Source organism: Genypterus blacodes, unplaced genomic scaffold (assembly GCF_046128005.1).
Source record: "Genypterus blacodes isolate CSIRO-AG114 ecotype Tasmania unplaced genomic scaffold, CSIRO-AGI_Gbla_v1 ptg000438l_1, whole genome shotgun sequence".
NCBI classification, from domain to species: domain Eukaryota; kingdom Metazoa; phylum Chordata; class Actinopteri; order Ophidiiformes; family Ophidiidae; genus Genypterus; species Genypterus blacodes.
The window spans coordinates 6,314,612-6,328,384 of NW_027467208.1; the positions used below are offsets into that span (position 1 = coordinate 6,314,612).

The 13,773-nt window shown below is 43.5% G+C and overlaps 1 protein-coding gene across 1 annotated transcript in view; it reads left to right on the forward strand.

Moving 5' to 3' along the window:
* LOC142989895 (dolichyl-diphosphooligosaccharide--protein glycosyltransferase subunit STT3B) overlaps positions 1-13,773 on the forward strand; it is a 50,348-nt gene that overhangs the window by 7,538 nt on the left and 29,037 nt on the right. The gene's annotated exons all lie outside the window — the stretch shown is intronic.

Sequence of the window (13,773 nt, forward strand, 5' to 3'; positions counted from 1 at the left end):
CGTCTTTTTGGCGCTGCTTCAATGCGCCATGTCTCATGGCATTTGAATTCTGATTGTAAATCTAACATTGAAATTGAGTTTCTTTCACTTGTTTTAGATAATAGGTGCGAGTGTTGCTATGCAAAGTATACCACACACCTTCCCTAGGCCCGGCGCTGTGTGTAATCTGTCCATTGTATGCTGTGTCTTCTTCGTGATCACCTACCCAGCATCTCTCACCGGCGAGGGGTCCTGGAGGCGTCTATCAAACGCCTCAATCACCTGAACAGGCCTCTTTCCATGCAAAAGAAGCAGCTGCTGTGCTCCCTCTTTGTCTGAACTCCTCACCCCGTGCCTACTGCAGTGCGACAGAGCTAAAGACTTGAGTGATGTGAAAAGATGGAACAGAAAACCAACCTGTTTGCGTGTCTGCTTTGTCCAATTTTACCTTGTGACTGCGCTGCGCTGCGGTTGTGATTGTTCAGCTCGTGACACAATGTGAAAGCGCTGCTGGCGAGGCTTAATTAAAGATAGGGTTTCGCTATCGATGCGCTCGCTCAAGGCTCGTGTAAGGAACCGGTGTAAAGGTGAGTTCAGACGCCTCGTGGATGCATGAGAGCTTACTCTTAGTCTTTTGGGCTCAGCTACTTCTTCACCATGACAGTCCAGTGCAGCACCTGCATAAGCATGAGCGCCTTGCCGATTCAGTGGAACACTCTGTCCTGCCCTCCTTCACTAACAAGACCCCAACACGTCTGAACTCCTTCAGCACTCCACACAAAGATGTGACGGTCCACGCTTTCCTACCAATTCATAATAAATAAGAGTAGTTATCTGATATTTTACAATATAAATGTGAGTAATGAGAATACCCTGCCTCTTGTTTTCAGCAGTGAATGTGACCATTACTCAACCCTTGTGCCTGCAGTGTGTTTGCTCTAATTTTCTCATTGAAAGTGGATGGCTTTGTCACAGCGTAGCCACCGGCCAGCCCACCTGCTGTATGACATTGTCTGAGGCTGCAGCATTGTTTCAGGGCGCCATATGAGCCAACCGAGCACTGCCCAGGTTTTCTTAGGAGTAGTGGAAGGGATAGACGAGCGGCACGGTGTCAAGTGGGAAGGAATGACGGATGGAATTGCTTGTCAATCTGAGACTGTCAGAGAAAGGCGATCCTGTTTGGTGGCTGTCATATCATCACGGCCATCAGGTGCAGCAGCTGGCAGGTCTGGGTGAGCCACACCAGCTATCGTGAGCAAGGTGACATGGAGGAGTCCAGGCTGGATCCTATGAGACGTAAAGATTAGTGTCCTAAAGACGGCAATTTGTTGATCATCATGGAGATGTTTATGGAGCGTTTTGATTTGAAAAATGAAAGTCATTTTTCCCTCATTTTCATTCTCAGGACTTATTTAAGCCTTCATCTTACATGTTTGCCACAGATACAAGGCCTGTTCGTTGCCATTGGAATTGCTTTTCCAAAGGTTGTTTAAGGGTTGTCAATGTCTTATAGACGTGTGTAGAGTGTGTACGTGTCTGTATAAGAATAAAGAAAATGTATTTCTGATCACACTGAACCCATGAGTGCTTTGGTTGCTTTTCCTTCAGGTGAACTGTATGGTCATTATTAGAGCACCTGCCCTCCTCCATCAGCTCCTTGTCCCCTCAGAGTGATGCAAGTCAGGATGCAGTGTGATTGCTCGTGGAGAACAGGTTTCCTTTGTGGAAAATTTGGGCATTGTTGGCAGCAGCTAACGCACTGCTGTAAAAAGTCTGAGTGCTTGGAGAGGAGAAATGAGTCATTGTGGCTCTAGACAACCAACAACAGGTATCAGTGCACTTGCAGGCCATTTAGGAAACACTTTTTTTGGCTGCAAGACTTAAAACGTTAAACCACATATTACAAACACCTGTCAATACAAAGCAGTCCTGTATGAGAGCGGCACCGACTGGGGCCGCCGTGGAGCCGCATCAATACCTATCTGATGCAACGGCAACAAAAAGTGAACATCATCAGCTTCACAAAGATGGGATTTTGTATCAAGTTGGTTGTCTTGGGTCGTATTGGATTGCATAGGTGTGTCACTGTTATGAGTGTAGGTCAAGAAAGAAAAAACTTTGTCTTGTTACTAGTTTTTAGAAGAAACGAGGTTTGTGCTTTCTTTCTCTGGCCGTTTGCATTCAACACTGAAATCAAAGACGAGAAAGACTGCAGGGCTTTAACGGTGTCATCTTCCGCTTCCTGTTTGTCATCTCATTTTGAACCATTCAGCACATTGAACCACATGCACTGTTGTTAGCCGCAATCAAATAGGATGTTTAAGACACTTAAGGAATGAATCCAGTCCTGATGACGGCTCCTCTCCATTAAACCTGCTTCCAGCGCCTCATGGGGATTATATGGAGGACATCATTAGTCACTTGATATGATTTCACTCAGGAAAGATAAGTGACCTGAGACTTCAACATTTCCCTTTCAATATAACTCCAGCAATTTAGCAATTACCACAGTCATTAGAAAATCATTTGCCCTGACATTTGCCAATGCTTCCTCAATCACAGCAGTCCGACTAAGCTTCCCTTCTCCATCATGTTTGATTCCTTATTTGCCAGTTTCCTTGCCTTCTTTCATGTGCTTCCACTCTCCTACCCATGAGTATTTCTCTGAACGTCTGTGTGCAAGTCTTCTCCTCATATCTGCCTCCCATCTGGTCCTCCCAGCCATCCAGAGCAGCAAGATGACAATTCTACAGACCCTTTGTAGCTCTAGACACCTGCCATCCTAGTTGTTTCAAAAGATACAGAAACTCTCCAGTGGTGATGATTGTAACGAAGATGATGCTGCCTTTAACCTCAACAACATGCACACAATGTAGGCTTTGTTTTCGTGTGTGTGTGTGTGGCGTGCAAACTATTTCCCCACATTACTTCCCTACATTGTATTCCCCTCAGTCTCTGTATGTGTTATGGATATTGTTTTGGAGAAATGCTGTTTACATCTGACATTTGTTATTAATTCCTGTGCTAATTGGCGACAATCTTCTCTACCAATTCTTCTTTATGAGGAATTTTAAACCTCTTGGTATTTGATGTAGAAGTTCATTGGGACACATTTCACCTCGTTCAATGTTTCTTAAAGTCTTTGTGAGGAGGATTAAAAGCAATATCTACCAAGGGGCAGCTTGTGGTCCAAAACATCAATATCCTCTTTTCTGCACAAGGACACCTGGACAGCAGCAAATGAGGAGTTCTGCAATTTACAAAAGAAACGGCTGCAGTGGCAACAACACAGTGAATCCTGTTGTGCAGCTTCTTTGTGCAATAACAAGAGGAGAAACATTTACCACAATGAATGCACTGGTAATGTAAACCTGCCTTTTACCTGAGTATAATGAGCTAATATGATGCTGCAAACAAGCTAATTGGATGTGATGCAGTGAGTAGAATAACAGAACAGGCTGGTTCTCCTGACCATCTATGCTGCATGATGTGTTTCAGGATCGTAATGAGGTTTCTGAGTCATTATTCTCTTAGTTTGTATTTCACTTTGCCATTTCCTCTGCCTTCATGGGTCGGATTGGCTTCAGATTTGGCCGACATAGGCGATTTAAAAGGTTTTCTTGTCGATACTGTCAACCAGAAATCGTTGAAGCGTACCCCAAGACCTGTGGGAAAGTGTCACCTTTCTGCAAATGGGAGAGGGGAGATGTCTGATGGAAGAGACTCCATTCTGAGCTTGATAATGTGAATTGAAGATAATAATGGGAAGTAATCATGAGAACAGTCATGTCATCAAGGAATTGGCAATTTGAAAAGACCCCTGCGTAGCACCGGACATGCTTGATTATACTTTTCTTAGATGAAATGAATAATTGGATAATTTCAGTTAACAGAATCTGTAGTAGTTGAAGGAAATGTGATGAAATCATAGTTTGTGCGTGTTGGTGGCCATTAGTCAACTTTGTCCATTGAATGGATTAATTAGAGGGAATGTTTAGGGTTGGTTGGTTCAGCAGGATTAACATTTTGCTCAGCCTGCGACAAATTGGGCTGCTGTAGTCCAACAGGGGTGTTAATAAGTCCATTTCTTTCCGAACAAGAGTTAATGAGCCATATCAGCAGATCATTAGGCAGCACATTGGAGTGGGTTGTATGTATGGCTATACCACTGTCATGCCCTTTCTCTGAATGCTACGGATCTTGATGGAAGGGTTATACTACCCCCCAATCTCCTGAAAAATGAAGGATGTCTCCTTGATTAATGGGGGCACATGGAGGTTTGCGTTGCGTATGCCCATTCTTACAGGTGCTGGTGTAAAGCCCCTGACATCTGTATTGCTTTTGGCAGAAGCATAATTCTTTTACAAGGCGAAATCAAAGGGAATATTCCCTTTCCTGCAATCCTGGGCTGCAGTTCAATCACAAAACTTGGGCTGAGAGTGTTCAATCATCTGTCTTTCCCGCTGTCTCCCTCTATGAATCTAACACACCCACATACACACAGTCCCCAAATGTACTGTAGCAACAGTGCAGAGACTGCCACAAAGGCATTCTGACACTCCCGGGAAAGGTTGGGTGTTATTTGTTGTATCCCGCTAGACAAAAGCTGAATTTCGTCTGCGAGTGAACCCCAGTCGCATCTCTAAGGGTCTTTGTAATTGCAACCTGGATCTGCTTCCCCTCTAGCTGCAATTTAGAGGTTCACTACCCCGGCAAGAGAGCGAAAGGAAGCCTTTGCTCTCATTCACCAATCCCAATCTGTCGGGTGTAGAGAGAGAATGAGAGCGAGTATGGAGTTTTCATCCAGTAAGAGCACTTAGTAGCCTTTTGTGTATTCTCTTTGCTGGAAGCTTCGTTTTCTGGTAAGATGATATCGCTTTGCATTTCACACAGGCATATTAACTGTGATTGCTTTTGCTGCTTTATTTTAGTTTTTTTTTAAAGCCTTGCTGAAGTTTGAAGCACATTATGGGCTGCGCAGTGAGATGTCAGTGCATTTAAGGCATATAGCTTTTGGGAAATGCAACGAATGCCAGACCATCTTAATGATCAGCCCAAGTATTTCAAGTTTTCTGTCCATTCAGTCATATTAAACATTTGCCTGGCCACATTATTGGTTTGAGTTTTGGGGTTTGGAGAAAGCCAGTCAAAGCCCCGCAGATGGAACAGAGCTCTTTGACTAGTTGATTGTGAAATACATCCAGGGCCACAATAGAGAGGTTGAGGAAGCCATAAGAAGTAGCATTTTATACCTGCTCCTAGACTCCCTCGTGGAAGAACACAATTTTGTTCTTTTGCCCCTGTAGATTAAGACGGAGGGAAAGAAAAAACATTATGCTCGTTCTCTTTCCATTATCTCGCAGCCATTGACTACAGAGTAGCAGAGGCATCCATGTGTTAGGAAATAATGATGAAGGGACCTCAGCGGTACAGAAGCTGTGCATAATTACTCAGCCCTCGCAGTAAATCGTGACCCCTCAGGATTTTTGAACCACAGCGGCAAGCCTATTCATGCAGATACGACAGCTTTGGGGCAGCCGTAACTTGTGTTATGGTGTAGACACACTGTCTTAATGAGAGCAGTTTTTTACAGAGAGGTTGTGTAAAGTGGTTGGGATCTTCTTGACTGGACCGTTATTGAGCATGTAGCAAGGGTAATGTTTGAGCCAATGAGGCGTGGGTGTCTTACTAGCTTTCTCTACTATCTCTAAGCGCAGCGCATCGCAATGCTTTTACGGTCATAACAACTCTTTGTCCTGAGGGGGCAATTGAATGGACGCCCTAATTGTCCGTAGCTGTGTTTTTAAGCATTCTGTTTTATGATTTCATTTCTTGCCATTGTGTTGCGTTAATAGCATGTTGGCTCCCAGCGCCCTGCTTTCTCTCAGCGGGTTGACGTTTGAGTGAGGCAAAGATTAATTTAAGATGGTGCCATTACTGTTGCTGAAGGATAATCGGTACGGAACCTCTTAAGTGCGTGTCTGTGTGTGTTGGGTTTGTTGTTTCTTTAATCAACCATCAGGCCACCTTCGTGATTGAGTAACCCACATAAACAAGCCATTTGAACCAAATTAGATCAGTAAACAATCAATAAGAAAGCTTCAACTTCGGAGCAGCACAGATTTATCAGTCGACATTTATATAGCAACTCATTGCTACTCAGTTCAAGAGTGATAGTTTGCTGATAGTACATGCTTCTCATTGGTGTGCGATGACTCGACTCGTCCGTGTCGCCTGATTGAACATTTCTGTCAAGCTAGCGGCAAGTGATTGTGTTGCAGCACAACTACCCTGTAATATATCTTTTGGGGTTCAAGTTATGATGAAGCATTCACACAGGTGGGTTCTTTTGAGAGCGCCTTCAATAGAGATCTTTCACTGTGATGATTAGGTCTGTAATTATTGCTGCTGTTTGTCTTCTGTGTTTGTGTTTGTGATAACCAATTGATTTGACGCCCCGTCATTACAGCAGAGCTTTTTGTGCGGCAGTAATTACTCCCTATCTCTGGGATGCACTGATGCCTCCTGTTCCTCCCTGGCTCTCTCAGTGTCTTTCCTATTTTTGGTGGCTGGTAACAGCAGGCCCTGATAAAAGAAGCCCATGCCCCAGTAGACTCCTTGGCTAAAAGTGGAGCTGGCATGCCTTTCATCCAACCCCTTTGATTCAAACGCCATGGCCTGAGATTCAGTGACTCTGGGGAATATTGGGTTTGTTATCCACTTCCATGTAAAAACGGCTTCTAGAGGTGGTTTACACTCCTGCAGTCTTTAGCATACAAAGTGAGCCATGTGGTTTTTTTTTAGTGGGTTAATGTAAAAACATATTTGATGATTGGTTTCATTTTAAAATCTAATCAAAAAATGTATTTTGGCCTTTACCTGGAGGAAACACTTCATGTCATCCAGGGAAAAAAAACAACAATAAAAACAAATGACCAAGAATGACTTCCAGAAATCGCATCTACCATATCTTAAGAATACCGCCTCTATTCTGCAGCGTATTCTTGGTCGGCCCCGTGGTTTCCTCCTTTGGCAGTAGCTCATTGCTCCATGGCCTGAAATCTTTGCTCAAGATTATGGAGCGACCTCTGAAAGCGCAGCATATCTGAAAATGAAGTGTGCCATCTGGTCCATTATGGTAAACAATTTTCTTAGTAGGGTTGGGCAGCCATTTGCTATTAAAGTGTGCTTGTTAAGATGCTGAAGGCACGCGTTGTATCCCAGTGTGCTGACTCCACACTCCGGCAGGTCTGAGTATGCACTCGGAGTCAGACCTTGGAATTTACATTCCAGGGTACACCTGCGGCAAGTGTGTGTAGTTTCTGAATGGCAGTGAAGCAGCTGTGTCCCATGCTTTCAACTCCATAGACATTTAAGCCACTAATTAAACACAGGAGGCCTAAGAAATATTAAACACTCCCACACAGATTTCTCAATCATGTAAGTGCAGGTAGCCCAGGAAACACAGATTTACAAAACTCAGAATTGAACCTGCATAAACTACATTAATACTTTTATAAATGTCTTGTACTTTGGTAATGTGGTCCCGTGCGGGTTCTGTGAGGGAGACACGGAAAGTGACCATCCGGGAAGTTTTTGCTGATTCTTGCTGCTGGACTTCCAGACTTAGGTTATTGATGGCACCCAATGTGTGCACCATCTCACTTGGCACTTGAAACTGCAATTCAGCATGGAATCGGCTCAGAAAAACATGCAGTTCCTGGTGATGGGAATTATCCCCGCTTCAGAAATTGGTGCAAATGCATCCCTGTCCCGTTTGGGTTGTTCAGTCCTTTTCTGCTGCCTGTGTGTTTATATTCTCCTTCACCATCTGTAAAGACCATGCATCTGCGAACACTTTGTTTGTTTATTCACCTCATGCTTTGTTGAAATGTCATGTCTAGACCACGTCGAGTCAGGGACGCTCTGGGGACGAAGTTTCAACCTCGGGGGGGGGGGGGGCGTCTTTGTCTGTGGCAGATCAGCTCTTCACGTGGGTAATCACCAGGCAGTGGAATAGCTTGGGATTGCGACTACTCTTAGGTTTATAAAGGTAATGTCTGGCAAATCGCTTCCTTCGGCTAGGTTGCAATTAAGATCAATTTGTGCTCTCTCATCTTAATAAAACTATTTGACTATTAACACACTGTTTCATTGTCTTGCACACACACACACACACACACATCTTATTTAACAATGCTCCCTGCAAGGTAATTGCTTTGCTGTTAAACCAATACTCGTTGGGGTTCAGATTTCTCATCTCGCACTGTAATTGCAAATCAATACTAACCTAGCTGCAGTAGGTTAATTGTATGCAACATTCCCACCACTCCATAATGTTATTGAATGTAGAGAGCACATTAGCCCAATGCTTTTGTCATTGATGAATTCTCTGCTTATCAACCTGCATTTTTGCAAGTGTTGATAAACCTGACTGAGCCCATTAGGTGTTCTTTTCTTAGTTTCTGCATATGTTAATGGCATATTAAGCTTTTTACAGCATTCACTCAGACAGCAGATGAATAGTTGAATATCATCAATTTGATAAGGCCACATAAAGTCCATTTACATCACACAGCCTTCATGCTTCACCAAAAATAAACAGCCCCACTTTATACTTATTTCCTGTGACCCAGCTTGTTAACATTACCTGTAAATCAGTTTCTGACTGTCGAAAGTTTGAGCCTCCCCCGGTGCCGACGCATTCTCTGCTGAGTTGTTATGATTAATACGTCTGTCAGGCCAGCGGCACGGGGTTAAACCGCTTTGGCAGTTATCTGATTTGGATGTCGTCCAACTTTCGCTTGGCCCAGACATTTTTCTTGCTATGACAACTAAATTTAATGTCATTGAAATTCCAACTTTTAACTTCTAAAGGACTTGCTGATTTATTAAAAAAAGGGCGAGGCAGCAAGAGAGCGTAACGGTGACATTTTGCAAGCCCCGGCACACTGTCTGAAGAGCTTCTTTTAGTTCATCCTTGTCCATTTGAAAGCCTCTCACACAAACCTTTATTTACATTAAAATAGCTGCGGCGCTCCGGACTCTTGGGTACACTCGGCAGGTCGGCCTCATTGGATTCGGTTGACCAGCGACATTCCTCGTCAGGATTTTGTCACAGAGCAGCTGAATCACACTGAACATCTGCTTTGTTCAGAATCTTCTCGTGGTTGTTTGGGTCCGAAATGCAGCAAGTCAGCGAGTGTGAAATTGTTCTTTGTATGAAACTCCTCCTGAGATTTCCTCATGAAGCTCCACAGGCTTGTGCCTCTCACTTTGGGCAGTTCATCACCTCATGCCAGAACGATAAAACTGACATTTTCTCTTTTGTTTAATATATTTGATGCATTAATCAGCAAAGGTCTGCTAGTTTATCTTGATTAATGACTAAAATTCATTGTCAATTATCCAAACCGTCATTATTTCTCTGCCATGTAATTAATTGGCTTAGGTTTATAGATGCATCCTAAAACTCTCTTGGGTGTTGTTGTTGCGTGAGGCAGGGTTGAAGCAATCAACTTATTTTTATATTAGTAATTTGATGCAATATAACCTTGCAGTACATTCCTCCATTCCGCTTCTGTTGTTTTTTGGCCGACTGATGAAATTGACTCCCTGATAATAAACTGCATTCTTTCATTAGACTTGCCCTTTAAGTACCGGCTGTGCCTCCTGACCCTTTAAAAAAAGAAAAATTATGATTCAATGCATAGGGCTTGTGTTAGCATCTTGTCTAGCTTGGATAGGAAAATAGCCAAAATGAAGGTCGGTTCTTCTATTTGTCACTATGTTTTGTTATTCTGTGATCATTGTGACAGGAATGGCCCGGCTGTTGTGAATACGGTGTGAATAAGCGCCTATGCATCTGCAAAAAGAGCAAAAGCACAGACACTAAGAGCTTATTTTACTTCCCTGGCAGAATATGGAGGCGTTTGAGCAAATAAATAACTCATGGCCAATCACAGCAGCACCGTTATGCATACTGAAGTAATTTCTCAAGCAAGTCAATATTGGTGTCATTTACATCTCTTTACCTGAAAACGCTGGATACAGCACGCTTAGCTAGTAAAGCAGAAACAATCTGTTGCTGTTTCCTCAGTAAATAAATGCCGCCAGCTGCTCTGATTTTCATTTTTTATTACAAAGAATTGTCAGGACAATTACTTCAGAATCGATCAGAGGACCAAGTATGAGATTTAGTGTGTTGAGCACTGATTAACTAGCAGTAATTCTATTCCGTGACATTTATTGTACATGTGTGTCAATTATTAATTCCTGATTCTGGCATAAGTTTCCCATTGGCTTTTTATTGAAAGATCTTTTTGAAACTTAAGACTCACACACACACTGGACACATTTTTCTTCACCACAGAAATCTAAAAAAAAACTTCAAATATACGTATTTGCTGATGCAGAGTGAAAGAGCAGAGGGAGTCTATCGGTACAGATTCCACAGTAAACCACAAGCGCCTGTGACTGAAGGTGAAATAAGAATTCAGAGAAAAGATTTGAGATTTCGTGTTAAACAAGCTGCCCTCACCCACGCATCCTAACCCCCCAGATGATTCACCACGATGCCTCATCTCGTTAGGCGCCAGCAGGCATCTTGAACCCTCAGCGTTGTTACAACTCTGTCAGCTTACCAGAGTCGCACCAGGTTTATCCACCAGCGCGACCACATTAGCTATTATATTAGTTTTGTGTCAGGAGGAGAAATTGGAGTGTGCATTGTGACCGCAAACCAAGAGCATAAGGCAGAATTGCTCCTGTGATGAGTTCCTAGTCAGTTGTAAATAATGTATTTCTCAGGTAATCCATCTTGAAAATCCTGGTGTTTTTAAGATGAATTTGCATAACATCTGCATTCAGCTCGGGGACTTAACACACATACGGCACATTTCAGATTGATAAGATGTTTGCACAGTGAGCATGTGGAAAAATCAGCCTTAGGTTGTCAAGACTGAAAACCTAAACTCCTCCTCCTCCCGTTACTCACCCCTTGGACTGAGTCAGAAACTGCTTTTTAGGCACAACTCAATACGTTTGTTGTGTCTCGCATCTCTTCTCACCCAATTTGCACATTTGGCATAGTACACGGATCTGTGTAATAACATATTTGAACACGTCCGTATATGCTAACAGTTTGTCTGGTAATGATAATAATAATAATAATAATGCAGCTTAAGTGGTGTTTGTTGACGCATTTCACTTGTCTTCCAGGTCGCTAAGCAGTCTCTCATTTGCCGTCTGCTTATTTACAGAGTTTGAATTGATCTGGCTAATTAGTCAGGGTGGCAATTAAACTCAAAGTCCTTTCAAACACCCACCAAAGAGTGAACTGGTGGGGGAAAACATCTGATTACGTACTTGCTACAGAATGAGGCATTGGAACCTTGTAAATGGTAAAGAAGCCCAGTTAGTCATGCTGATGAGGGCTTTGTCTTAACAGGAACATGTTAATCAGTGAAACAGACCTTGATTATTAAATGTCATTATGATTCCATATGATTTGATCCTCGATGTTGATCCGTCTTTGTGTTATCCATCTTGGCGACAAAGGCAGGAGTGTTGGTTAAACTGTTAATAGATTCAACCTTGCTTGGTGGTGCTGCAGGAGAGGCAGTATTGCTCCGTGGCCTGCCACCAAATTGGCTTTGCATTAAATAGTTAATGTTCCTGGCAGAGCTGCATTATACGCCCCATCAAAGTGACAAGCGTGGGGACAAAGCACTCTGCTCTGCTCTCCATGAGATCATTGGAAAATGGGTTTTGTGGACATGGCTCAGCAGCTTACAAAGTTTCCCTTAGATTGCTCTGTATGGATGTGCTTTATTTCTTTTTTGCTGCTTTGACAGCTCAAGAACAATGAGGCTGAAGTGGCTGGCCGCTTCCATCTGTGTTGGGAGGCCCTGTGTTGTAAGAGCATTCACACACCTGGCTGCTTCTGACCTGCTCTAGCTTTGCTCTCTGGAACTTTGTCATCATTTGCACATCCGACAATGCAAGGAGACTGACCCGAGGAAACAGACCTGCAGTCTGTAAGAGCTGGCTGGCCTCTTTGATAAGAATGTTGGCAGGCCACTACAAAGTAATTGTTCTAAAATCTGCTTTACTGGCTGCTTGACTTGCAGTTGCAGTGCCAGGTGTTTAATGGCTGATGGTCACATTTACTGTCCTGCCTGCCTTACTTAACGCAGACTGAACTTTAGCAGCCAAAACACTGAAACGTCAGTGTGCTGGTACTTTATTGGTTTCAGTGTGGTGATTGACTTCTGATTGGACAGTTGGGCGTTGCTTGGGTTCTACTCTGCCTCTTTGCAGGCCTTCTGCTGGCTTCAGGTTGTTGAGTAATGTGATCTGATCGCCCAAAGAGCCAGATACATAAATAGTCGTACTTTTCCTTGCAGTCTGAAATAGTTGGCTTGTCAGTAATCACTGCTGAATTTATGCTAGCACTGGCACACACAACTACTTGCTATTTTAATATTCTTTACTACAACTGTTGCTTGACACTAGAAATTGCTTGGGGATTAAGAAATATGAACTCTGCCCGGTATTGTGGTTTTCTTCTGCTCCCTAAACTGGATTGAGCCATACCTAACCAGACAGATCCATGCTGGCCTCGTAGCTCGGGTTTAGTTTCCAATGAAAAAGATGGTGTGAGGTAGAATCGGGTCATCTGAGTATATCCTGTGTAAATGTTTGGTCTTGCAAGTCTGTCTTTAACCCCCGTCTTGTAATGATAATCCACGTGAGCCGATTCGTGCTCGACTATATCAACACAGGCCGGCTGACGAGGGGCATGAGCAGCCCAGCCCAGCCCAGCACGGAGGCAGCGGCAGAAATCTGATGGCTCAGCTTGACTTAGCTCAGCTCGTCTGTGAGTATTACAGAAAAAGAAGCGGGGAGCCGGCAGGTTTGCTCGGCAAGGCTCCGCACAAGTCAGCACTGTAGTGTGAAATGACTATTACAGGAGGTGGGAAAGGATATTTTAGACTTTCCTGGTTCTATTAATAGTAGTCATAAATTGCGGAAAATCTTATGAGACAATAGGTTGAAAAAAAGCAGTTTAAAAATGGAATACCTAAAATCAAACCCATGCTCAGGTTGAATTTGAAGGGCCTGTTGTCAGTGTCTGACTGTGCTGCTCTCCTGAAACAAAAGAGCCAAGATGGGAGTCGCTTGGTGGAGGAGAGTGTCTCCGCTCTTATGTGCAGGAGGGAGAAACCAGAGTACCGTGTGATGATTAATACGCTGCACCTCATGCCAGAAGTTTAGACACACTGTCCTGATCACGAGTCTCTGTGGAACTCCCTCCTGTAGCTTTGAGACGACTGTGCTCCCGCCTCTACACCTGTCTCACTTACATTCTCTTACACACGCACAGAACACGAGGTTGTGCTGAATCCCACACTAAATATGTGAAGGACTTGCATTCATTGGCCAATACAATCCCACATATCACATCTTCTATAAAATCCTAAGAAAGATGTTTCTTGCATGTTATTATGTCAATCGTGTACCTGAGACTGGCAGCATATTGGAAATACCTCTCGGTACAATGCAATGTACTATAGGCAGAACAGCCACAAGGCTGTTGGCTCGGCTCAAAGTAATTTTACACTTATTGCGTGTTAGAGAGTGTATTGATCTCTGCAGTGTTCAAACAGCACCGGTGTAATAGGGCAAATGATGGGTAGACAGGTAGCGAATATACTGAAAGTGTATATAAACGCAAATGAGCTGCATCAGCATAATGAGTCTCCTCAGCTTGGCATTTCTGCAGCCCAGCGG